The sequence below is a fragment of the Corvus hawaiiensis genome, chromosome 15 (genome assembly GCF_020740725.1).
Source record: "Corvus hawaiiensis isolate bCorHaw1 chromosome 15, bCorHaw1.pri.cur, whole genome shotgun sequence".
Classification (NCBI taxonomy): Eukaryota; Metazoa; Chordata; class Aves; order Passeriformes; family Corvidae; genus Corvus; species Corvus hawaiiensis.
In genome coordinates, this window is record NC_063227.1 from 15,826,674 (window position 1) to 15,852,793 (window position 26,120).

At 37.5% G+C, this 26,120-nt stretch overlaps 1 protein-coding gene across 2 annotated transcripts in view; it reads left to right on the top strand.

Annotated features, from left to right (window-relative positions):
• Positions 1-26,120, top strand: part of TENM2 (teneurin transmembrane protein 2) — a 740,257-nt gene that overhangs the window by 200,938 nt on the left and 513,199 nt on the right. The gene's annotated exons all lie outside the window — the stretch shown is intronic.

Consider the following 26,120-nt stretch of genomic DNA (forward strand, 5'->3'; position numbering starts at 1 on the left):
AAGAGGAATCAAGTCTAATGTGATTATCATCATAGGAAGATCTGTGATTGTAAAAGTCTTAAGTACCATTTGTCCTTAATGGTCTGCTTCTCTTAAGGATTTCCTTTAAGAAAAAAAGTAGAAAAAGAACAAAAGATCGCCCTCATAGTATGCATAAGTTTCAAAGAAATCAAACTATGCTGTAATTTGTCTCATATAGCAGAGAATTCAGTTGTAATATAGCTAGCTCGTTAAAACTGCACTTTTTGATAGAAATTTTATCATTTGAAATATAATGATAAAAGATGAGGAAAAGCTGAGATAAAGTTACTGTTGGTTTTTGGTTTTGTATTTTTTTTCTATCGAGCTTTTGGCTTGTTACAGCTGGACTGTGGAACAGTGAGAGAGGGGAATGGATTTCTTCAGCGTCTGTTATGCCTGTGCTTTTTCCTTACAGAGCTCATTTAGCGCCAGTGACTGTCTTTGATTGTATATATTTTTTAGCTCACGTGCTTTGTTTTAGTCTGGTGGCTAATTTAGTCTTTGTATTTTAGTCCTCCTTCCTTATTCAGGAAAAGTTTGATTGTCCATGTGGTTGCTCTGTGTATGTGAAGGATGAGTGCAATCTGCAGTTGTTGGAGGGTGCTCTTGTATTGCATTGATTAATGCACATCTGTGTTAGAGGTGACTCACAGCACTGACATCTCTTTGACCACTAATGATATCTCGTAGGGTTGTTTTTGTAGCAAAACTTATCTATATAATGATTTAATTATGTTTTTGGTCAGGGTCTGTCTGTCAAGTGATTTGCTGCTCTAATATCAATCATTTGAATACAAGTTCAATACCTTCTAAGTAGATAATGTCAAAGTATCAGGCTTGTAATCAAGCTGAATTGAACAAATTATCAAATTATCAAGTCACTCTATCAAGGGGCACTTGCAATTCAGTTAAAAAACCCCTCAATTTTTATGGCATAGCCTTTAAACAATTTATGAGCTGTCTTGGATTCCTGTGTTTGTGTATGGTTGAGGGGTTTTTTTTAAGACAAACAATCTCTTTGACATTTGCAAGCTTTTTATCAGGGCTCTTAGCAGGCTGATGATCGTGTAACTTGCCATTTCCAGGGGTGCGTTTTCGCCCTCAGTTGACAAGTGCACAGAGATGAGAAATAAATAAATGGTTCTTTAATTTGCAGTTATCTTTTGCAATCGTATTTCAGTGATCTGGGAAACACTGTGGCCTTTGGTGTAGCTGTAACCAGAATTTAACCAAGTATTCAGGAAAGTGCTTTAAACCTGGTGGAGATGCCTGTATTCTACAAAACCCTGGAACATGGTCCTAAGTTTGCGTTCTGCAGGATGTTACTCTGTTCATCAGTTAACCGTTGTTCAGATAGTGAATAGAGTTTGATATCAAGACTGGCAGTAATTGTGATTATAATGAATGGATCAATGATTTTCAGTGGGCTGATGCTGTATGGGAAAACAATAATGCAAACAAATTGAAAAAAATACTGCCTCAACTTCAATGGATGCAGTTACTGTCATAGTTAAAAGAACCAAATGGAGCTCATTTATTTTGTGAGAACTTGAGAAAGGACTTTCTTGGCAGTGTTGCCTTTCCCTATGCTGATAATGACCATTGAAAAACCTTGCATTGAGACACCCACATCTGAGTCCTTTATTGGCCAAAATACCAACAGTGTAGGTAATTTGGTAAAACCAAAATGAACTTTTTCCTTTTGTTTGTGATGTTCTTACACCTTTATTATAAATCATTATTTCTTCAGTAGTACACATAGCTTGAATTAAGCTCCATGCCATGGTGTTGAGAGGGATTCGTTTTGTGTGTATTGTTTTATTCTTTTGCAGTTGGTAGTAGTTCATTTCTCGCGTACTACAACAAAGGAGATACTCTTAAATGGTGTAGATTTGGCTTAAAGTTAAATATTTTGGACGTTTGTTTGATTCATGGCATCAATACTTTCTTAATTTTTCTAAGCCTTCTCGCTACAGCTAAGCAGGCAGAGAATGAAGGCTGTAAATATAAATTCTGTATTTACAGCAGGATTTGCTTGTCCCTAGCACAAGGTTTAAAGGACTCTATATACATCAAAGAATTTGCATGTATAAAGGCAGCTCTCAGCTTTTTTAAAAATGCATTTTGCACTGTAAATTATATTCTAGTTCTTAGTTTGACATTTCAACCCTATGATCCATGTCTTGGGCAATGCCAGAAATTCCTCAGTCCAAGTTGAATGGAAGGATGGAAGGAGGGAAATTGTGCCTGAAGAAGTCTGTGCTCTTCTGTTCACCAAACACTCTGTGCTAATGGGTAGTTACTCCTGTGATTGCTGTTTTTCCCCGTATCCAGCTTAGCATCCCTTCTTGGCATGGATACAATGGATTGTGCTCAGCCTTTTGCAGTTAGATGTTAAATGTTACCAAGTGTGACATGTCGAAGAGGCAGTGTTCAGAACCTGCTGTTGAATCCAGCCACATAATCAATCTTTACTTTATTAGTAGATAGTTAAATTATAAATAAATTGAATTATTTGATGCATTGTCCAATACTATTGTTTAAATACCACGTTCTTGACATGCTGAATATATCTTGTGACTATAATTGTGTGCTTGGTTTTGCTTTGGAATGACTGGGTTCATTTGTAGAGAACCATTTCATGATACAAACTATGCATATGCTTGGACACGTGAACCTCAGTCTTTTATATGTGCATTTTCAGACTAGGTTCATTGGCTTTTAAGTAGTCCTTAAGTTGTCTCCTCCCAGTTAAGGAGTAACAATCTCAAGTGTTTCCTGGCCCCGTGTGTCTTTCTGGAAGTAAGATCAGCAGAATGCATTGTTTGGAGCACCTCTGCCCTTGCTGAGTTGCTGTAGCATGTCCTGAACACCAATGATTAACATAGAATTGACTTCTGTCTTCTTTCTGCTACTTTGTGAGTTTGAAATAGAATATGTTCATATATCCTCATTATAGATTTCTTATAGATGGAATTCTGCAACAAATAAGGCAGCAAGTGCATGGTCAAATGGAAGAAATGGTTAAATAAAGGAGAAGGCATCTAGGTAGCAGGCCTGAATCAAGTAGGAGCTGCTGATTTTTTTTCAAGGATCTGATCAACAGAATCTGATTTTTGACCCATCTCTGTTGATGAAGTCAAACAAATCCTCATGCTGTAAGAATCAAGTAGTGGTGGCATTGAAACTGAAAACTATCCGTAAAACTGACACCCTTTCTATCACTAGAAACTGGTTCGTGAGTTAAGTGAGCAAAATCTTCATTATTTCTGTTACCCTTTACAAACTGACCAATCCATATGTCTTGCTAAACGTACTTTAAAAATATGTTGAGACAAATGCATTTGCCCAAAACTATTCAAGAAGGAAGTAAAGACTATACGAAATAAAATAGCTCCTCTATTTGAGCAGCATATAAAATGAATTTGCCCTCATTTTCTCATCAGGTATTTGTGCCATTTACAATTGCAAAATGACTGTGGGACTTGCTAAACAAAATGGCATGAAGTCCTGCATTTGAAGTACTATTTTTTATTTTTTCCTGTGGAAACATTCTTGTACTTTAGAGGAAGACACTAATTTCCTAGTTTACAATGCTGAATGTGCATGGCCGTGGCCTCCCAGGAACTCAGGAGAGCCAGATTTCTGATTCTGTCCTCTGAAAACAAAACGGATCATGTGCTCTGCTGTTTTTCAGCAGTAGGCACAAAACCCAGATGTTAAATTGTGGCCAGGGAAGCACAAAGTCTCCATTGACCATATGGTCCTCTGGGGATCTGACTGTTTGCCTCTTGATTCTGTACCCTACTCAGTGCTTGCCACTCTAGAAATTAACCTACCTTTTCTGAAACTCCTCCAACTATATTTGTTCCTAGACGGGAGAAGAATTCTGATAAGGATATGTATTTTGTAAGGCCTGCTTGCTTCCATGATTCAGAGCTTGTTGGCACTTCTTTAAAAGAAGGATCAAGTAGAAGCCCTCTGGCACATCCTGCCAAACCTTTGATGCCACTGTCTGTCACAATCCGAGAGCACACTGACATCCCTTTAAAGTGGGCCAGGAACAGCATCCCACACCTGCTTCCTCCTGGTGCTAGTCACTCTCACATAGTGACATGCTTCTTGCCTGGCAACACTGGCTCCTGCTAGTATTAAAAATTTACCTGGGGCAGTTGCTCTGAATGTCTCTGGTTGTTTGAACATGACTTTTGAAGCTCCTTTTACCTCATGACTCAGGAACCGAAGAGCATTTCTGTTATCCTGAGAGAATGCAAAGGGTGTTTTGCCTGGTGTTTAGCTTGAGTCTGAAGTCAGGCAGTGTAGAAGTTCTTTTGCTGGATATTTTTAATAATGCATTTTTTGTTGCGTCTCTTCCAATCTTGAAGGCTGTTGAGAGACTGACACTTTGCCCGTTCATTACAAGCAAACAGAATATTGCTGTAATACTACTTTGAGTGCCACTACTGCTGTTTTCTGTAATAAAGCAGAGTCTAGGAGCATGTGACTCACAGCCTGGGAATATCTGGGTCATTGGCGTTTGCTCAGCATTGTGTATGGGTGGCATCCTGTAGTCTGGATTGGGTGATACCTTGTGCCTCAGTTTCTGTATCGAGGCAGATCTCTCACTTGGATGAAAAAATAAATCTTTATTATGTGAGTGTAGATTTTAGAATGGCCGGAATTAGTCTGTACTTTTAAAATATGAACCTCTACCAAAGCATCAGAATGTTATTGGAGATTTAGTCTCTAAATTACCAACTGTCTTTTATGACTGTCTTTTTATTTGCTTTTCCCCGATGCACTCCCTGACGCCACCTCGCCATTCTCACGTCTGTGAGGTGTTGGTGTCCTGGCTCAGGCACTGCCCCGTGAGTTCTGCAGCTCCAGGTGCTTGCTGGGCTGTGCTGGAGCAGAATGAGGGCAGCTCTTTGGCTCAGCCCCTGTTCCTGCCCTGCCTGCCTTTCACCTCTACCCAAACCTGCACTGGACAGCTGTCCTTGGAATCTGCAGCCATACATGGCATAGGCTGCTGTGTTTGGCAGAGCCAAACAAAAATCAGCACCATTTTTATAGCACTGCTGACTAGGAGCTCTCAAAAATGCTGCTCACGCAGATGCGGTGTTCAAAGAACATCTTCTCTCGTCAACCTTCCTTCCTTTCATGGGTGAATCCAAAGAGGGTGCAAGTTAAGGTAGTGTTGATTGCTGATGCTCTCGGGAAACATTAGATTTTAAAACTGAGGATAGTTCTCTTCCCTAAACTGCCATTTGGATAGATCTACTTACCTTCGCCAAGTACTTTAATGAGATATGCATTGTATTTTATTTTTTCTTAATGCAAGAAATCTCTATGGCATAATTAGAAACACAGTTGCACTTCCTGTTGTGACGTTGGAAGGAGAAGCGTAAGCATTGCTTACCTAATGGAAATTGGCAGCCCTTCTGTTGCTGTATTTGCAGTCTGTTTTACTTTAAGTCTAACCAAAAATAAAATTGAGGTATTTTCAGGCTGTTTTGTTTTGAGTCAAACTGAAAATAAAATTGAGGTATTTTCCTAAAAACATCCAAACTTTCTAGTGATGAAATGATGAAACTTCAGCTGAATTTCAGTGGCCTCACATTTAGATGAGTAGTTTTTTCTTTGAAACGGAGGGTTTGATCCATTCTTTCTCATAAAAATTAGTTTAAAAAAAATAAAAAGGAAAAAAAAGCTTCCTTTAAAGGATTGTGTTTCTGGGAGGAACATAGGCTAACATCTTTTATTCAAATACACTGATTTTCCAGGGGTCATGAGTTTTCTCATTAAAAATTAAATTAATCACCTTTTTTCATCATTCATGACTCTGTTGTGTCTAAGGCTTTCTCGTTTTATTAAAAAAATACCTACATGTATGTGAAGGTTTGTATGCAGAGTTTGCATGTGTAGGTCCCTAATTTTGGTAGTAATGACTTTACATGGAGATGTTCAAGAGCATTTTCTTTATTCTTTCTGGAGTGTTGCAGTCAAATGTGCTCAAATTAGTATGTGTGTGTCATGCATTTTCTCATGTTAAATCTACTTCTTTTTTTCTTTTCCCTAAAACGGATTTCAGGGAGCGTGGGTTTTCTTGGTAGACACAATTACCCAATTTGGAGCCTTATAAATATATACATATATATATATATATATATACAAATATACATATATATATATATATAAAGAAAATAGTGGGTATCATTGCAGCCACAGCATAAACTCATTTTCAATCCTGGGAAGTTCCTCTGTATGCTGAATGAAGATTGAGACGTGTGGCAGTGTCTCTTTAAGGTTATTGTGAGGAGTAAGGACGTATGAAAATGATTCACCAGGGCTGCCACTTTTCTCCAGGTTCCTATAACAGGGAGATGATCTCAATCTGCCTTCATGCTGTTAAAATGATTCATAAGCCTCCCAGCATTCTCAAATGATGGAGTATTATTGCACCCTCTTATAGTTGGGCGCTGAGATAATTTGGCTGATGTTGGAGAAAGAATGTACCATAACCCCTGTGGCTCAACTTTCATTGAATAAATATGGCACGCTGCTGCTTCTGTTCTCCTTGTGTATGGAAGAACAATTAACATGTCAGAAAAGAAGAATCACAGAATGTTCTGGCTCCTTCCTGGAAAAATGCAATTCCACACTGAGCTGTGTTTTTGAAGTTACTGAGCAAGATTCAAGGTTTTATCTCTAGAATATCAGAGGAAGTCAGCCTTATGCTTCACATGGAAAGTTGGAAGAACTTTATCACTATATTACTTTAGCACTGTCATATGTCTTAACAGGACATATTTTTATTGCTAGAGGTAAACAGGATCTGCAATATGATTACAGCAGTAGAGTTGTAAAAAAAAGAAAGGCTTTTTTGTAGCTGGTATGATCATGATTTCCTTTTCTTTTTTAGTTAAACAAAAATAAGCTTTATCGGCTGTCCACAAAAACTCAGGGAGGACTGTTTATGAGCTGAAGATTTCCCTTCTTTTTGGTTGTAGGAGTGATATCACGAGAGATATTGAAAACTTTGTAAGACTTGGTTACACACTGGCATACTTTTGATCTTCTGACATTTATAACCTTAACTGAAATGATACCTTCTTTCTGTGTTTTCTCCTTTGTTTGTTTTGTTTTGTGAATGCTCTACCCCCAGTTGTTGAGGAGACTTTGCTGGTGTGTCCTGCAGTATAAAAAGCTACAGTGAAATACAATTATTTCAAGTTTCTAATCCATAGTCTGAAATTTGCATGAGAGAAGCTGTGGAGAGTAGACTCATTAGGTGTTTCTATTGAAAAACTGGTGTTAATTTTTGAGTAGATGTTTCTGACTGGGGAATACCTTTCTAACAGCAATGTGGAAATTCAAATTTGGTGTAACATGAAATCAGTGGAAAGCAACTGTTATAATTTCTTGTTCTCCAAGTGAGAATGAGCAGTGAGTGATTGGTTCTTTTTAGGGCTGTTTGGATTTCATTCTAGTATAGATACAGTTTGCCAATGTCAAAACAGTGATCGGAAGTTAGGTGGCAGTGAATGAGAAGCAAGTGTAGGTTCATGATAGTAAATGTCTTGTAGAAGGCTAGTGGATTAGCCTGGTTTTCATAAACTAAATCTATTTGCAAATAAAATGGTTGTGCAATGTACTATTTTGTTAAAAAAAATTGGAAATTAGAAGTCTTAGAATTTGAAAAAAGGCAATAGTAGGCGACAGGACGCAGCTAATAACTCTTTGCCACATCTTGAAATAATCTGTGCAAAATGCTAACAATATCTAATTCAGCAGAGCAGCAGTCTTTTCAGACAGCAGTTCAAGTGGAGTTTGTGGAACTGTAGCATACTCTTATCTTTGCTAACACCTCTCTGTCTTGAAGCATACTTTCTAAGTCATCTAGTTCAAAGACAGTTCTCTTCTGAAATACATTACAGGATGTCTTTTACCTTCACTTCTACTTGTGTTTAACCCAGAGGACCCTGAGAATCATAATTTCTATAAATCAGAGCATACATTTTAACAGTAACATGATTGCATCTATCTTGAGAAGGACTTGTTACTTCTTAAGGGCTTTCTTAGTGCAAGTGCAGCTGCAAGTTGCCCTTGTTTGGGGCTGTATGTTGTACCGTGCTCCTGATGCAGCTGAAGTGCTCAGTGCCGCAGAGAGAGGAGAGATAGACGTGCCCTTAGTTTATATTGTGCTGCCACTGAAAGAAAAAACCAAGATAAATATGTGCCTTTGTAGTGATAAGGAAGTGTCCACAGCGTGTACTCAATCTTTTAACTTGACTGCTGTGATGTACCCTGCTTATTAGGTCTTACCCTTCCTCTGGCCTGAGTGCAAGTCTGAAATCCAATAGTTTTGCCTAAGACAAATTAGGTAATTCTGAACTCCTGTGGCAATACCATACCTTCTGTTTTGTGAGAAATATTTCCTGTTGTACCCTGTTTCATTCTGAGGAAGAACATGACGTTATATAATCACACTGGATAAAAAAATTGCTTCATCTTTTTTCGGTAGCATCCCTTTCTGCATCATGTGCATGGTAAAATTTGGGTTCTGGAGTCTTCAAAATACAAAGTGTTTGGAGTTTCTTCACTTCAGTCATAGTGATCATATACTTTTTTTTATCTGATTAGCAGTTTTTGAGAGTCCTGTCTTTCTGAAATTCAGCCTGAAAACTCCCAACCTCAGAACTGTGCCTGAAAATGCTGTGCTTTGAAGAAGTCAAGGTTTTGCCTCTCAATTTCCAGATGAATGTAGATTCCTGAGAGCTTCCTTTCAAGTCTGATCAGAAATTTCTGCCTCACTGGATTTTTGACTTATGTATTTCCCACCCTTGATTGCTTGGAGGGCAATTCTTGCAGCTGCTGGCACTGATTGGTTTCTAAATATAGGGAAATCTTGCTGCAGGACATTTTGAGACAGATCTGATAAAAGAAAAGGTGAGAAACTCTGTTACCAGAAAGTGGTGGTTGAAGGTCAATTTTATGTGGGCTTCTGTAATTTATCTAGCTGCTGCCACTTGAATGAAAGCTTAAATTTACCCTTTTCTGCGCAAATCTCGAGTAATCAGTCTTTGGGTGAGGAATTAGACAAGATTTGTCGAATTCGTATTTGTCTTTTCACTTTTGATTAAGGTGGACGGCTAAGTAGCATTGGAATTCCTCTGGGATTCAAATGGCGAGTAAAAGCAGGGATGTGGCTTTTCCCTTTCCCCCATAGGACCTTGCAGGGTTGTTTGTCACCTCAGACTGGCTTTCAGGGTGGACCCTGTGTCACCCATTCTCTTTCTTCACAGAACTTTAGTTCTGCATTAGTCAATAATTTACAACTTTTTCCTCAGAGTGCTTGCCCCCCCCCCACCAGCTGAAGTCGCTGCAGCTGAAGTTACTCCTGCAGCAAATGTCTGTGTGGCTACATTGCAGAGATGTTTAGTTAAATGCAAAATTATTATTCCAGTGTGATAATTTTACAATCTTTTGTAGCAGCAGAAAATCTTGTGCATTAGCCCCAGCTGCTTTGGCACCTCGTGTGTAACAGTGGCTGCTTCTCCCTCTTTCAGAGGTTTTGTTTTGCAGAGAGGCAGACATCACCTATTATCAGAGAATAGATCAGAATTAAATTCAGATGGTTTATATATAGAAAACCACAACAGTCAGGAGTTATTTTATCCATGTCACAGCTTGGGAGTTTGATTATAATTACTCTGTACTTAACCATGAAGCATCGTCCCATTATTTTTCTTGTACCATAGAAATATAAAAAGAAATACATTATTATCTAAACATAAGAGGACAGAAAAATGTTAAAAACGTTCAAGAATAAGCCTATTGCATGAGGACTAGAACCTTCGCATTCCTGGCCACGGGAGCTGTGAAAGCAGCATTTTCTTCTGTTCCTTGCTCTAAGAGACATTTGGAACAGTTCACATCTGGATTTTCAAACACAGAGACTTCTGAATGAGGAGCCTTGAAGCAGCTTCCTGTAGTGGATCAGTCGAATTAACCACTTCTGGGAAGCATTACATAAAGCTTACTTTAAGGGCTTAGAATGTAGTGCAGTCTGAATTGGTGCTCAGGACAGTTATGACGAAAGGTTGCCTTAATCAGAAAGAGGTGTCCACTCTCTGGGAGATAACTGGAAAGATAGCTAGAAGATGATTATTATCTTAAGCACTGAGTAGATGCTTCTGGGCTTGAATGGCAAAGCTTGAAATTTGATTAGAAATGAACTTTAAGAATTTTGATACCTGTGATCTATGTGTTACTACCAAGGAAGAGTAAGGCCAAGGTTTATAAAATTATTGCAATGTTTTATGAGACTGTTGGAGAATATTCAAATGTCGTCCCTCACTAAATTGTTTGTTTCCTGACTTTAAATATAATTTTCTCTTTGAAGGATATTGCAGTCTATTTTGCATTGTAACTTAAATGTTAGTTCTTTATTTTATAGTTTTCTTTATTGTCAGTTATATGCTTTCTTTTAAAAGTTTATTTCAGTCCCTAATGCAGTTTCATTTGTTGGACAGTAAGGTACATTCTGTCTAAAAAAATGTATAATATCTTCATAATTAACAGACTAGAGGAGCAAGATTGATGAAAATGGTGTTATCCAGGGTGTTTTCTACCGCAAATTTCTGTCTTTGTCCATTCATACTGTTATCTAGAGCAATAGAAGAGTTCTCACATTTGTACAGAAAAGGAGAAAAAAGGTGTGTCAATGTGTCCATAAATACACATGTATATATCAGACTCGGATAAACTAGGGACAAGCCTTGTGAATAAACTAAAATAAAACCTAGAATGAAACAGTCATAAGTACTACCATTATTTCCCTTACTTTGCCTTTTATCTTCCTTTTCTCATCTTCTGCAAAAAATGTTTCATATCTAATACCAGATCTTAATCATTTACTATTTGATAAAACTCTTTAATGTTCTCAGTGTTTGTCAGGACTGCAAAAGGAATGCAACCATCTCTGATTTAGTCACAATTTTGGTTGGTTTCCCTTTCTGTAAATTTTTCCTAAAGCACCGTGCAGTCCTTTCTGTGTATTTTTTCACCCCTGGAGCGGTGTTCCCTTTTCTGCTACAAAGATCAATGCCAGAAGCCTGATGCTCACGAGCAATCCTATTATAGCAAACCAGTATTCACACACACTGCGAGGAAACTCTTCAGTAAAGAAACACATTTAAGTTTAAGGCTTGCAAAGGATTACTACATACAGCATAGAAAAATCTTTTTTTTTTTTTTAATAATTACAAGTATCATAAAATTATCCCTTTAATGTGATTTGAGCACGTCTTTGTGTCTGTAATAAGTATACATTTAATTTTGATGAGCTACTTGCAAACGAATTTACGACTGTTAGAAATGAGGATGCTTTTTTCAGTCACTTGTGTCAATTGCAGGGTAATTGGCTGGTTCTTCAGAGGACTTGTGGGAAAAGCATTGGAGTACTGTCAGCATTTGACTATGCTGTTTTATTTCCTTACTGTAAAGTACCCATAATTCAGCATAAGTTGCAGGCTCTAACCACAAAGATTATTTTATGCTAAATAGCCTCCAAAAGCAAGGTCAAAATGCTGCCGTGTGGACTGAGTGGAAATGTCAGCTACAACCTGTGTAAAAGCTGAAAAAGAGAGCAAAATGAAATGTATGCTAAACAGAACCTCTTAGTGCACGTCGTGTGCTCATGTTGATAGAATGAATGCATTAATCAATGAGAATATACAGATGAACTAAAATGGAGCTCTATTTTTACTGACTGTTGTGCTATTTTGTGAAAGTGATGGTTGATACAGCTGAAAAGGCAAAGTTGTGCAGCTCATCTTTAAATCCAGATGTGCTGCTTCAAGACCAGCAGCTATCAAAAATACTGAGGTGATCGGTGTTTGTGTACATGCAGTGCAACAAGAGCATGTCGGGGAAAGCTGGACAGATACTCTAATCTAAGCTACTGTGCCTGGTGGAGGCAGGGGGTGTGTATGTTGCACAGCAGTAGAGGTCCATAATAAAGTGTCAGCATGAATTTTTGTCCCTACTTTTATCTGTTTAAGACAGAGCATTAATGTTATTTTAATAAACTGTTCTGTGGTTGAATGTGCTGTTACAAATCCAAGTTGAAATACGCTGTGATACAGTGTGCTCTGGAGGAATATGAAATGGTTGGATAAACTTGGGTACTTGGAAATAATCAATCTTCCATTCTGATTTTGAGATAAATACTGTTAAATAAGGCTTTCATTAGTTGTGAGTTAATTTGGGGCAAACTACTGCACTTAATATTTAGTAAATGGAAATGAAGGTGTCTCATGCTGATTGATTTTATTTTGCTTATATATTTTGGTCATTTTTGATACCAGATAATTAGGTTCATTCTGGGTAGATGGACAGCCCAAGTGACTCAGCAGGGCAGAGTTAAATTACTTCTGTCCATCCTGCTAGGTTTGTTAGCATCATGAATATCCTGATTATTTTCCTTTTTATTATTTGCTATGTATGTTTCAGTATTTTCTTCTTGTAACTCATAGGCTAAAAATTACACTACAAGAAGGTTTTAGATATGTTGCATTATCTTTCTCCTTTGAAATATCCCATAAACTAGCACTGAAGGTTAGTGGAAAGGTGGGTTAATGAGCTGAAGTATGGCAGCTTTGTGCTAAAAATTCTTTGCAAAACTTTCCCGTGTAAAGACCAGTGATATAATTAATCTGCCTTAGAATAAATTCTGTATTTCATAACTAGTTTAAAAAATGAAATGTTAGAGAGTTGTTAACCTTGTAAAATCTTTGAGAATTAGAATCCTTTGGAACCAGGAAAAGGTGCAAAAGGCAGAGGATTTCACAGGATGATACTATTTTGTCTGTGTTAGTGATTGCAGGAACAGAACTGGTTTTACTAGGAACACAGTGAAATAGATGCTTTTGAGGGACAAAATGTTTTTCTATTAGACATAACCATAGTTTACATAGACAAACTAGTCTTACAAACCAAGCAGTAAAAGCCATGCTCCTAATTCCTTTCTCAAGAGAGGCTTTCATGATTTTGCATTGTATTTTCCTTTAGCATTCATCTAAGGTACTTCCAACACCTAGGACACCAAGTGTTCAATAAGCAGCAGCTGTTCCAAATGAGTAACACTCCAAGAATATTTGCTTTTATTTACATTTCTTCCTGGATCTTGCTAACTAGCTAGTCAAGTGGTTTGCTAAGCAATCTCTTTGATTCTTCCATGTATTACCTTAAATATCAGTTGGGTAAGAAAAGCTGCAGTGGTGCCTCAGGGGTTTGCTGAGATAGCTGAGATCTCAGCTTGTTGGTGAGCCATGGTAACTGTGGCAGAGGCTCCTGACTCTGAATTTCCTGTTCACATTAATTAGGTAGAGATGTGAGGTTAGCTGGAGCAAAATGAGTCAGTGCTGGTCCTCAGCTCACAGCTCCCTGTGAAAAATCTCATTCTGCTGCTGGGCTCTTAGCACACCAAAGAATTTTTTCTTTTGAGTTGAAATTGTTCTGGTTTTTCAGGTATGACTCAGTAAATTTCCAAAGCAGATGTGCCTGGTACTCACCCATACATGCACGAAGGCCTATCTGTAACCAGCCTTTGCATAACGTCTGCATGTTCAAGGCCTACTTGATGATCTTTTAAGATGATGAGGGGTTTTATTTTAAACTAAATATAAAGCCACTTTGAACTATGAGCATAAAATATTTAATCAAACTGAAATGCCTGGTGTGATGGATTCTGCAGGCATAAGATACATTTGCGTGGATGCTGGTTTACGTTCACAGGTGGAATTTATTTAAACTTAATGTTGTTTGCTTCAAAAGATGGCTGGTTTTTTCAGGGAAGTTTTTTTTTTTTAAATGTATTTTTTGACAGTTTCTCTCAGTGAATGTTAGCTATTTCCAGAATCCTAACTTAAAGAAATCCTAACTTAAAGAATCTTTGTGAAAGTATGTTTTAAACATTTCTAGCACACAGGAAGGTGCTGTGGGTGCAGATCTGCTTTGGAACCCCCTGGTTATGTGGAACAGACAGTTTTCCTACAAACTGCTCAACTAATGGATTTAATGTTATTAATCCTAGAATGCTACATTTCTTGTTTACCCAGGGGTAGATCTTTCTCCTGTTTTTAAGAGGAGACTGTGAAGAGGGAAAGGTGTGCAGAAGGAATTGCAATGCAAATAAAGGTTTCGACAGCATAAATAACACAATTGCAAATACAGAAATCAAAATGGCCACTCTGCTACCCATGTTTCAGTGGTTTGGAAATATTGTCTTTATTATATATCGAGCCATGTATTTAGGAAACAATAACAGATAACTGCAATCATTGCTTTATTTTTCTCAGTTTATTTATCTCAACTAACACTGAATGGGTTGTTATGCCCCACAATTTTCTTTGTTCTAGCAGGATTGATGAAATCTGATGAAATATTACTCAGCCCAATTTCAATACTCAGCTTCTGGTAATTGCTTTGGTTACTAAATACCTGACATGAACTTTTTGTTTCCCAAATGGATTAGATTATCTAAGCAATGGGTTCCCTGTGGGCATTGAATTTTTCAGCTCATTTCCATCTGGATTTTAATGCTTTTGTAACAATGAAAAAAGTTGGTTGAACTGAAAATGATTGATATGACTAAAAAGATGTCTGAACCTTGGAGGGTTTTTTAGTTTTATTTTGTATTTTTTTCCTAACTTCTTACATGGCTGTATGAGAAATGCCTTCTAGACTTAATGAAGGAAAAGCGAAGTTCTACTTCTTATCATATTAATACAGTTTGGGGTTTCCCAAGAGAGAATTTCTCATTTGTCTCAAGGTGATTTTTTGTGTTGTACTTAGGTTGTCTGAATGATAAATAGTGCCCTACGTAAGTTGCTGGCTGTGTATGTAACAACGAGTAATATGGCATTTGAAAGTTTTCTGATAAAGTGGAATCCAATTTTGCATGGAAAAGCTAAGATGAATTTTAACCACTTTTCGCTGAAATTTCATCAATCTGGACTTATTAGGAAATGAGAAATTATTCATTTAAACCTTCAGTGATTAAGGACTGACAAGATGACTTTTCTTTCAAGCAAAGGTACAAATTATCATAACTTATTTACCTTATTTAAAAAAACCCTCTATAAATATCTATTACATACAGATATATTTGCATGCATATAGGTACTTACCCAGTGATATATGTAGTTTTATAAAAAATTCTGCATTGTTTAGCATGAGGAGATCTTGAGATTAATTCTGAATTGGTTGGTAACTAGTATGCAATTATTTCAGTCAAAATGTTTTTAGATAATTTTGTTATTTTAATTGGCTCCATTTAAGAAGATAGTAGATAGAATTTAACTGGCTTAGCTTTACCTACAGCACAGTTCATCCTCAGCGAGACCATGACACCCAATCCCACATGTAAACTAGATGACACACGTGGTTTTGCAGTGGCTGCAAAGAAAGCTGCTCGTGCCACCTGCACTGACTTGGATGGGCAGTTTAATAATTTGCTCATAAACTGAGAGTTCTGCATATCAGTAAATAATAAAATACTCTCCAAAGCTCTGAAAGCATGCATAAGAAACAGGGCAGGTTAAAAAGGACAAAGCTGTTTCATGTGTGCAATATCAAAGTATGTTTCCCACAGCTAAATCCAGGAAGAGAAGGAATATGGTGGCTGCTTTATACAACGCTTAGCCAAAGAGCTGGGATGAAAAATAACTTCCACTTTGTTTCCCATTGTGTTGCAATGGGGTGTATGTCTTGAAAGTGAGTAAATGTGATGTATATTAAAAATACTGGCTATGAGCATGAAAAAAAATCATCTGAGCCTATTTTTTATTGTCCTCATGCAATAATTATATCATTAACATTTTGCAATATTTTTACATGTAGTTGCACTTAGTTTTCCAGATTACTTTACTCACCAATTGCTCTAGTAACTAGAACAATTTTGCATTAGTAAATCTAAATTCTGAATATGTTAGGGTAGAAACACCTGATAATGAAGATGTCTTACAGGATTGCTGAGTGTCAAACAAGGTGTTTGTTTCTTTATCTTGCAGAAAGCTTTGCTTATGGCAGGCCAGAGTGGTTGGCAGAAGCTCTGGTAGGGTGGGGAGAGCTGAGCTTGGGAAAGCCTTCAGTTCAGTGGGAAACATTCAGCACTGTACCCTGGCTGCTACACCTGGGACTTGGAGCAGTTCCTGCTCTTACAGCCAAACCCTGCAGGCTGATTCACAGCCTGGCTGTGCCAAGGGCAGGTTCCTGTAGGGTTTGGATCAGGCAGGGTGGTCAGTCAGAGGGACAGGGATGTGCTCAGACATCACCCATGCTCAGGAGCAGCGGGGGCGCCTTGGCCTCCCGAGCCTTCAAAGAGCTCACCATCTGCTCTGTTGTCTGGAGATAAGAGCGTGCCTGTTCTTTGGCCCAGACAGAGGAAGTGGTTGCAGGTGAAAAACCTGAAACCTACTGCATGCCCAGAGCCAGCTTCAAGTGTAACCTCATGGGATTTAGATGTGGCTGCAGGCAAAGGTGGGAAAGGGAAGGGTGCAGAGATACAGATTACAGGTTTGGTGGTGTGGGAGGGAAAAAAGATTTGAAGGGGAAATGACAGCTCTTGTAAGTGGTGAGGGCAGAGATGCAAATTTACATGATATCTTTCCAACCAAACCTGGGTAGTTTTAGGGCCTCTGGAGTTAATTGGTGTTATTTCCATGCCTCCTTTTATGTAAACTGCTTTGGCATTTGTCTGTCTCGGTCTCCAAATGAATAATTTACTTTTTCCACCTGCTGCTATCACCTGTTTAACTCTTCTGCTTTCAATTTCATGCTTACATCACTTCCACTTTAAATTCTTTATTAGCTTGCACCATTTTAGAGAAACTCAAAAGAAGTTTCTGATCTCAAACTCCAAATAGTCTGTGCGAATATAAAACACACATTATGTGTCACTTTTCAAGGACACACTGTACGAGTGGCTTGCTGTAATCTGTTCTAGGATGCTTACATTTTAAAAGGCACAAGATTTTGATAGCTGATTTTGTTTCTGTATGTGCCTATTTATATTTTTAGCACATTTGATAAAGTACCATTACACAACCGCCTCTTGGCTCTGGTGTAAGGCTTTGTACCAATGTTTTTTAATGCTTCGCAATGTGATTATATAGCAATCTCTAGGTGTATTAAAAGCAGGTTCCCTTTCTACTGCAATAGCTAAGTCATCTCCACCTTTGTATCCCCTAAGATCCCTGACAGACCCTTCATGTCTGACTCAAGTTTAAAACACTTGTCCTAATTTCTGAAACTTTTCTTCTAAACTGTATTTAAAACTTTCTGTTTTTAACATCCTCCTCTTTTATTCTCTGCTGACTTTGTTCCAGTCTTCATCTTATGTCTGACCCACTTAAGTGCCTGTGACTTTCCCATTCTACTGCCTATAATTGAAGCTGTTTACTTTGCTTTGTGCCCAAAATACCCGTCTCTTCAGATCTGTTTTCAGACAGCAAGAACCCTCTTTACTTGTAAGTCAGATTCTCCCACAGAGAACTTGTCATCACCACAGCCCAGTGGCCACGCTCAAATCACCCGCACGTGATTTCCAACAGCCCAGTTTGTGCTGAAACAGAAATTCTTTCATGTTTCATGTTTCTGTAGCACCAAAGAGATTTGTAATGTGGTGATATTCATGGTGTACTTCTGCTGCCTTTTTTTTTTTTTTTTTTTTTTTTTTGGTGTGTGTGTGTCATGCTGTTAAAATGAAAATTATAACCTATTGCTTGTGTACTGTGTTCAGCAGGTCTTGGGAATATTTTTTTGTCTTAATAAACAAACCCTGTAATTTAACAAAACTTTTATTTTTTTTTTGTTTTATGACATTTACAGCAAGGTAGCAACTGTAGGGCAGGGAACAGGAGGGGGATTTTTACACACCTCTCCTTGCCTTGTAAGTCCATCACTGTGTTTTAGCCTATTCTCCCAGTGGGAAAGTGTGAAGTGTAAGTGCAGGCAACAGAGTTAAGCTGGAATGTCCTGCAGAGATTCACTATCACAAAGGGTAATGCTGCTTTATCGATCCTTTCCATACCGTCTCCCACAGTTGTGTTATGCCTGTAGCAAGTGCAACCTTTACAAAACAAGATCAAGAGATATGCCTTACCATTTAAGTTGAATACTGGCTTTAAAATAGGATAAAAGGATGTTTCTTAGGTATGACATATTGTTGGCATTTTAGTGTATACATGATAAAAAATCCACAGAGTGGAAGTTAGCATTTATTGGAATAATTCTTTTTTTTTGAGCCCTACATCTGTGAATGCAAGTGATAGGGCTAACTTAACTTTATATAAAGCATAGCTTAGAAGAGGAAAACTATTTTTAACTTTGACCAGACATTCCTAGAGAATTTGAATTCCCATTTTTCCTCATATTCTGCAATATATTACTTAGTCATAATTTTGTCACTTATACTGTAGGAGTGAAAAAATATTGTCTAAAATTTAACAAAGACCATCACACGTTTTTTTCTAAATATTTTTGTATTATTACCACTTCTCTGCTTTACTCAATTTCATTGCCACAGCAGTTGCCAAAGATGTTGATAAAATTTTTCACTAGAGCTTGGTTAGAGTATTAGCACCCCAGGCTTTCAAGAGAGTGCTGGAAGGCTTTTAGTTTTCAGTGCAGATTCTTGCTTCCAGTGTTGGTCTGTACATAGAGAAATATATTAGTGAGATAGGCCTTAATTTCTATTTCAAAATTCACCAGGAAAGCATCGAGTGCTGTGGATCTGACTGGACTCTGTATCTTACAGGACTGCATGTTGTCTTCAGATGACTGAGGCAGAGCTGGGGCCATTTTAAAAAAGCAAATGAAATTGGGGGACCATTCTGTTCAGGTTCAAGTAGTGGAATTTTGTTACGCTGTCTCCAGCCCAGCCTCAGCACCTGTCTCTGTAACCAAAGGCCCTTTGTCCTTGAGTGCAGTGCCCAGGCTTGGCAATGCAGCTTTACAGACCTTTACAGCTGTGGCAGGAGCTCTTCTATAGCTTGGCCTTGAGGCAAACCTAAGTACCTTCTGTTTTCATTTTAAAGTTATTGCAGTGACTGACTTGAAGAGAATGCTCTCATCCACCAAAACCAACAGCAATGGTAAAAAAGAAAAGAAACAACAAAGAAACAACCAACCAAAACCTTTAAGCAAAACACTACACCAAACCTAGATACCGACATGTCTTTATTTCTTCACTTTCCTTACTACAATTATGCTAATGCTTGTGCTCTCTAGCAAGGTGAAAACAAGTAATATGTGATCTGTATTATAAAAAAGTTATGGATTTTCTGTATTCACGATACGGAAGCAGAATTACAAAGACTGCTGGGAAATTATAAAAGTGGGAATAAAACTCTGGTGATCTCAGTTCTGTCTCTTGTGATTAATGCTGCTTGTCACGTAGAGGATTTATCCAGATGAGGAACTCAGCAATGAATTAGGAAGAATTTGGCAGCAAACTTCAGTCAGGAGTAAGAGGAAATACCTGTCAGGAAACCATGTCTCCAATAACCCCCTCTGACTCCCTCAGCATGGTTCCATCTTAGACCCTTCTGTCTGAAAGTTGTTATAATGAATAACATGAATAAACGTTAAAATTCCTCATATTCAATTCTAGATAGAATGAAAATAGTGAAGTACATTGATTGCAGTGCAGTGATCCTCTGACCACATTGTCTACAGAGGTTACTATTTTCTAGTAAAGCAGTAAGATGCAAACAGGTGATTGACTGTCAGTGAAGTCAGGCTTAGCACCACACTGTTCTTTTTGTTTCACATGCTATAGATGTATTTTTAGGGGGAAAAAAATATTCTAGATTAAATGAGTTGTCATAAAAATCAATTTTGAGGGCAAAACCCCCAGGTAATACTATGTTTTTGTATTATTTTAACAGTGAATAGATTAAAAAAAAACCTCTGGTATGCACATGCCACATGAATGGTATGCACAGAGCTTAGAAAATACATTTCCTCCTAGGAAGGAACTGATAAATAAGAACAGAATTCCCTATATCCTGAAATAATTTTAACACAATCATGAAGAAATTGAGAGAAGCGTTTAATTGTTTTGAAACTTTTGATTCTCTGATGCTAATGACATAACCATTAAATCAGTATTTTAGTATCTAATTATTATAATGTTGTATAGTATGAACATAATAACATTGAAATATTTAATTTCTATATTTAAGTAAAGAAAAAACACACCTTAATAAAGCTCTGCCTTTTGTTTATGGTCGAGATTGCAGGTCTGATAAGTTCTAGCAGAATTAATTAAAGTCTGAGGATGAACTCAGACCTGGAAGGGTGGACTGGAGAGATACTGTCTTAAAATGCAACATGTAGCTGACAGATAAGTTCCTTGTTAATTTAATTAGTTGGAACTTTTTAAAGGGTGGTTGATAGAAAAAAATCAAAGCCTGTTTTCAAACAGGCAGCTGTCAAATATGGGTACTTAAGTGAGAAATGTTCCTGAGAATGTACTAATTTTTACCAGTGTTTATAAACCATGTATGGCTGTTGTCTCTTTTTAGTTTATCTACCTCTGCAATGTAATTAGGAATATTTAGAGAGGGGGAAAAAAAGGAGGATAGGATGTTTGGATTGGCAAATTGCAACCAAGACAGTTGTTGGTTTTGCCACTGTTTCATCAAAAAGTTGTGGGTATGCCAGTTAAAAGGACTGTGCTGGAAAAGTAAAACTAAATAAATGAAAACCCCCGATGCTTTTCAAAGTTACTAAACTGTAATGAGACTTTGGATAAAAACACATTACGTGGTAATTTTAACAAAAATCATTAAATTGATGCCACCACATTAAAACCGGTCATAAATACATCATAGTCACAATATGGTACAGTTGCTAAAATACAGGAATTTAGGCTTTAGGGAAGAAATGTACTGTGTTATTAAGTCTGCATTTGGTAATGCACAGTAATGTGCAGTACTTTCCTGATCCCCCAGAACCTTTCACCAAGCCATTAGTTTTTCATATTGTTACAGAGAGCCACACACAAGTAGTCTTGCTAATCCAGGGCTGGAAATTATTCCTCCTTCAAGTACTTGGTGTGTTGTACGTGTGCTGTAGAGTCACATCTTGTGCACTTGGGTTGCTTTGTGAAAGGCAGTAGCTGGGAGTAAGGAGATGACACCAGGAATTTTATCCATCCTATTGCCAGGCACACTGTTTCCCACATTGTCCCCTCCCAGGTTTGTAAGGGAGATGCTGCAGTGAATGATGGCACTTGTGAATGGGCAGATACTGGTGCCAGTCCACTAATCTGTACTTCTGACCTTCTTTGTCCTGAAAAAGCTTTCCACGTGAAGAGCATGGGCCAAGAGGAATAATTCCAGCAGACTGGAGGCAATGCGTGTCCTACAGGTTAAGCACTTCTGTAGAACAGTTGCTCCAAAGCCACTGACAATGCTTCAGCTGTTTATTTAAGAAAGGGTGCACTTCACATGGAACTGTATTTAGGGTTCAGTGCTTGATTTTTAATTTGTACTCACAGCACACAAAAGTATTAATGATTTCCTAATAAATGGAGAGGTGGTAATCACTGGATCAATGGCATACTTGTGTTTCAGAGAAGCACTCTGAATAATTACTCCATTCTGATATTCTGGTTAATTCAAGTTGGGGGTTTTTTCCATCTGGATTATTTATAGGTAGCACAAGGCACATCCTTTTGAGACATCCCAGTCTATTATGTATGTATTATGCTTTTATGTAGGAGTATAGTAATAATCATTTAAATTTGTGTAAATAATATTCTGGAGTCATGATATATTGAGAGAATGATTTGGGTTTTCTCATGTGGTGGCTTTCAGAGAGGTGCCTGTATGTGTTTGCATTTCAAGGATTGCAAAATATAGATAAGGTAAAAGAACTGATGGATGCATAGACTTAAAGCCTACCCTGACCCTGAGTCAAATCGCTTTTGAGATTAGGAGTGGAAAAAAAAGTTCCATATTATCATTTTTGCACAGCTTTGCTATTTGCTTCCATTAGGGATTGGAAATGTGGAAATATGGAGTAGTTGCTGTCAATCTGAGCAAAATGGAAATCTCATTAGCCTCTCTATCAGGTGAGATCTAAAACAGAGGTCTTGGCCACTTGGGGTCATTAAAGAACTCGCTCACTGCTCACAGGAGTAAAGCTGTTACATACAGTGTCTTGGACAAATTCCAGCTTGTGAAATTAGGTTTGGCCTAAATTCCCTGCCAGTTTAGTACGTTCCTTCTTGTTCTTAACTAAAGTGTAATAATGTTTTGAGTTATTAAATGGATCCTCACATGTGTTCTAAGCATGTCTGCTTTTCAGTGACAGGAAAACTTGATGATAGTGTATGTTAGACCTTAATGAAGTAATATAAACAAAAAAGTTACAGCAGTCTTAATTGGAAACTACAGTGTCAAAGCTTTACTATGCACCAATTTAGTCATGTATTGCCAAAAATGTATATGCTGTGTTAGGGGAATAAAAGTAAATTGATTTCAGCTTCCTTTTTTCTGTAGCTCAGATAAGTTAGATCTGTAGGAAATAGCAGGAGAAACACGTAATGAAACAGAGGTTTAAAAGTGGAAGAGCAGAATCACTGCAGTCAGGACCATGGGAGTGGTATAACTGTGTCCCTGATGTGTACAAGGAAAGAGCTGTCTCATTTCAAGTATTTAGAAATGTACCAAACCTGTGTGCTTGAGCATCTCCTTGCACTTCAGACATGGGCACCTTACCAGGTTATTGCTGGGTAAGTCAGGCTGTTTCCACAAGTCATCTGCTCTGCCGTGACTGACTAATCATGTTCTTAGATTAGGTCTTATTTTTTTTGTCATTTATGGACAACTATTGTACATCTTCATGGAATACAAGTAATCACACAGTAATATCAGACTTTTGATGCAGCATATTTACACTAGAATTTACTTTCCTTAGTTTGAATGTCCCTTTCAATTATATATATATATATATATATATATATATATATAAGTTATATAGGATGCTTCTCTTTATTTTTTACCTTTTACCTTTTTTTTTTTTTTTTAAAGTAATATTCTAATTTTTCATACGCTGCTGGTTTTCTACATCCATCCAAGTACTTTTTAGTTCAGGCTGATTTAGTCTTTGAATTACGCATACTCAGCTTGTCAGTCAGGGCAGCACTTGCAACATTTCAGTAGAAATTACTTCTCTTAAGTCTTTTCCTCAAAGACGTATTTCTGCTACATTAGAGTCTGCTTTGAAATCCAGTGAGAATAGCTATAGAACCAGGCAGCAAACACATAGATAAGTAAAAAATGATATATGAGTATCTGTTGTTAATAGTAGTAATTTTGTAATACTCACCGGAATCCAAACTGTTGTTTCTCACGTTTACAAAATTTCATGCATTTCCTTCTTAATGTTTCTTTAATGTTAAAATACCTGTTTCCAAACATACTTTATAGAGAACATATAGCTTCTTCAATATGCTGTTGTTCTCCCCATCTCTTTGTGCGTAATAACTTGGTAAGGCAGGTGAAAAATAAGCCAATATTATTGTAAGAGCTGTAAAAATACCAGGGGGGGTGGGAGGGTGGGGAGGGTGTATTTTATGATTTTGAAAGTTGATTTGAAAGTATTCAAATATACAATTATAATTGTTTAATTTTACACTAAATTTAATGTTTGAAAAAGTGGGGGAGAGTGAAGTGGTTGGGGGTTTGAAGCATGGGAAGGAAAAAAGTCAATAGCTGCTTTTCTGCCTGTCGCGGGTGAGCACTGCATGTCAGGACAGGTCCTGAGCTGGTTCTCCAGCAAAAGTGAGAAGTAATTGCTGCACTTTTGTTCTACAGCCACTTAGATAGTTGGCATGCATCCCAAAGAGACATAACTCGGGAAAGCAGCAGTCAGCTCTCCCTAAATGCAGTGAGAGTTTTACTTTTTTGAGGGATGACAAATATACCTCTGAACCTCTGCCTCATTAGGAGCTCATCATGATGGATCTCAAGGAGAACTGCATTCTCCTCTCATAGGATCGAGTTGGACATTATGCCCATATTTTGGTAGATTCAAAACTGGTCTTGTTCTAACTGGTTTTAGAAAAAAATATTTTCTTAGTCATTCCCTTTCCTATTTGATAAGAAAAATAGCATATATAGTGTAAGATTTAGGAAGTTGTATGATATTTAAAGCAGCCAAAATTTGTCTTGCTCAGGTTTCTGTTCATTCACGACAGCCATGGCCAACTGTGCTGGGTTTCAGTCTGCGACTCAAAAAGCTTAAAATTTACCAGAGGAGGTTTGGCTGTGTGCCTCCAGGAGCTGTTGTGCTGCCACTGATCTAAATCATGTTGTCTAAGCCAGGCAGATGAAAATGTTCACGTGTACTTTTTCAGGTACTCCATCAGAAGCTAGACCTTTTACATATATAAAAATTTATATAAATACGTGTATGTATGTGTGATTAGTTGATCAATTTTTAATAGCTGCCATCTGATATATTTTTGTCCAGTTCTCTGCTTCAAGAAGAAATCTAATTTTTTATTTAAAATTCCAAACTATATCCAGCAATTTCTTTGTTGAGCAAAACAATATTATTTCAGCTGCAATCCAGCTAGTCTACTAACTCCAAGCTGAGATCATGTTGCCTTTCCTCATTTTCTGAATTAAATCCTGTTTTAGACAGATTTTCACATAAAATCAGCACCTCTAAAAGCAGGGACATGTTGGATGTTTAAATTAAGCTGGGCTTAAAGTGAAAATACCCTCCAATATGTAAAATATTTACTATTTTGTCATCATGTGAACACATGAAGGTAATAAATGGTAGTGTTACAATGTAGGAATAATATTTCCAGTGCAAATAGATGTAAATGTATTTTTATTCATTTTAATAAATTTATGTCCAGTGTTCAGTAAATAATTTGCCACATTCTTAACAGTAGTTAATATCCCTGCTAGGTAAATTAGGACTATTAACCGATTTAGATTTCAAGAAATAGTTAAATGTGCATGTGTTGGCATCACTGGTAAAATAATTTGGCAGTAAGTTGTACACATTAAACTGTATATTCAATACCTGACATAGGTATTGGATAACTAAAAAAAAAACCTGTGAAAATCTAGGACTACGTCTTGAAGAGAAGTGAGAGCAGAGGCCAACCTTCCTGGGGATATTCACATGGGGGAAGGCTGGCAGATGTGGTGGGCTAGAAAGCAAAGCAGAAAAGATACTTTCTAGGCATGGGGAAACGTGAGTCCTGTGAAACACAGCTGTGAAACTGTTCTACCTTTAATCTTGGTTTTAGTGGCTTCATACTATGGGTAGGATCTGTGTAGGAGGTTGTACTGACTCTGCTTGCTCAAGCTTGGTGGTTAAAGATTTCTATTTGACTTTACAATTGAGCAGTCTCAAATCTACTGAAATGAAGGCATGTTGTAGTTTTTCTGTGCAGAAAAATTCTCCTTGAGGCAGAGATCCCAGAGTTCAAGTAATTAAAGTTAACTAGAAGGTTCCTTTAGACACAAACACCCACACTCCACCCTACCCTCAATTTTCTACGTTTGCATAGTGATTGACAAAGGTGTTACTTTATTTCACTTTTAAAAATAGTAGAAGCTGAAGAATAAAGGTTATGTCTTGGTTCTCTTACAGTATCTGCTGACTAGGACACCTCTTTTCCATGGTTAGTCATTGAGATGCTTTGACTGATTTGGGAAATATGGCTCAAAAATTCTGTGAAATAGCTTGTCAGCATCAGAGTAGTGAGTCCCAAGTCTCTTCATTTCTTGATTGCACAAATTAGACATGGATACAGCAGGCCGACAATGATTTTACTGCAGAAATGGCGATAATGATAGGCTAATTTTAAACATATTTAAATCAACATTAAAAACTGGGATTTTCATCGTACTCACAATCAATGTTTTCTGATCAAAATCTGAAATGGAAATTACACGGGACAGAGTGGTGGTGTCCTTGATAGCCAGCCTGTAGAAGAGTAGAAGTTTGTGGATTGTGAATGGATGGGCCAACGAGGGCTTGAACATGGCCGAGTT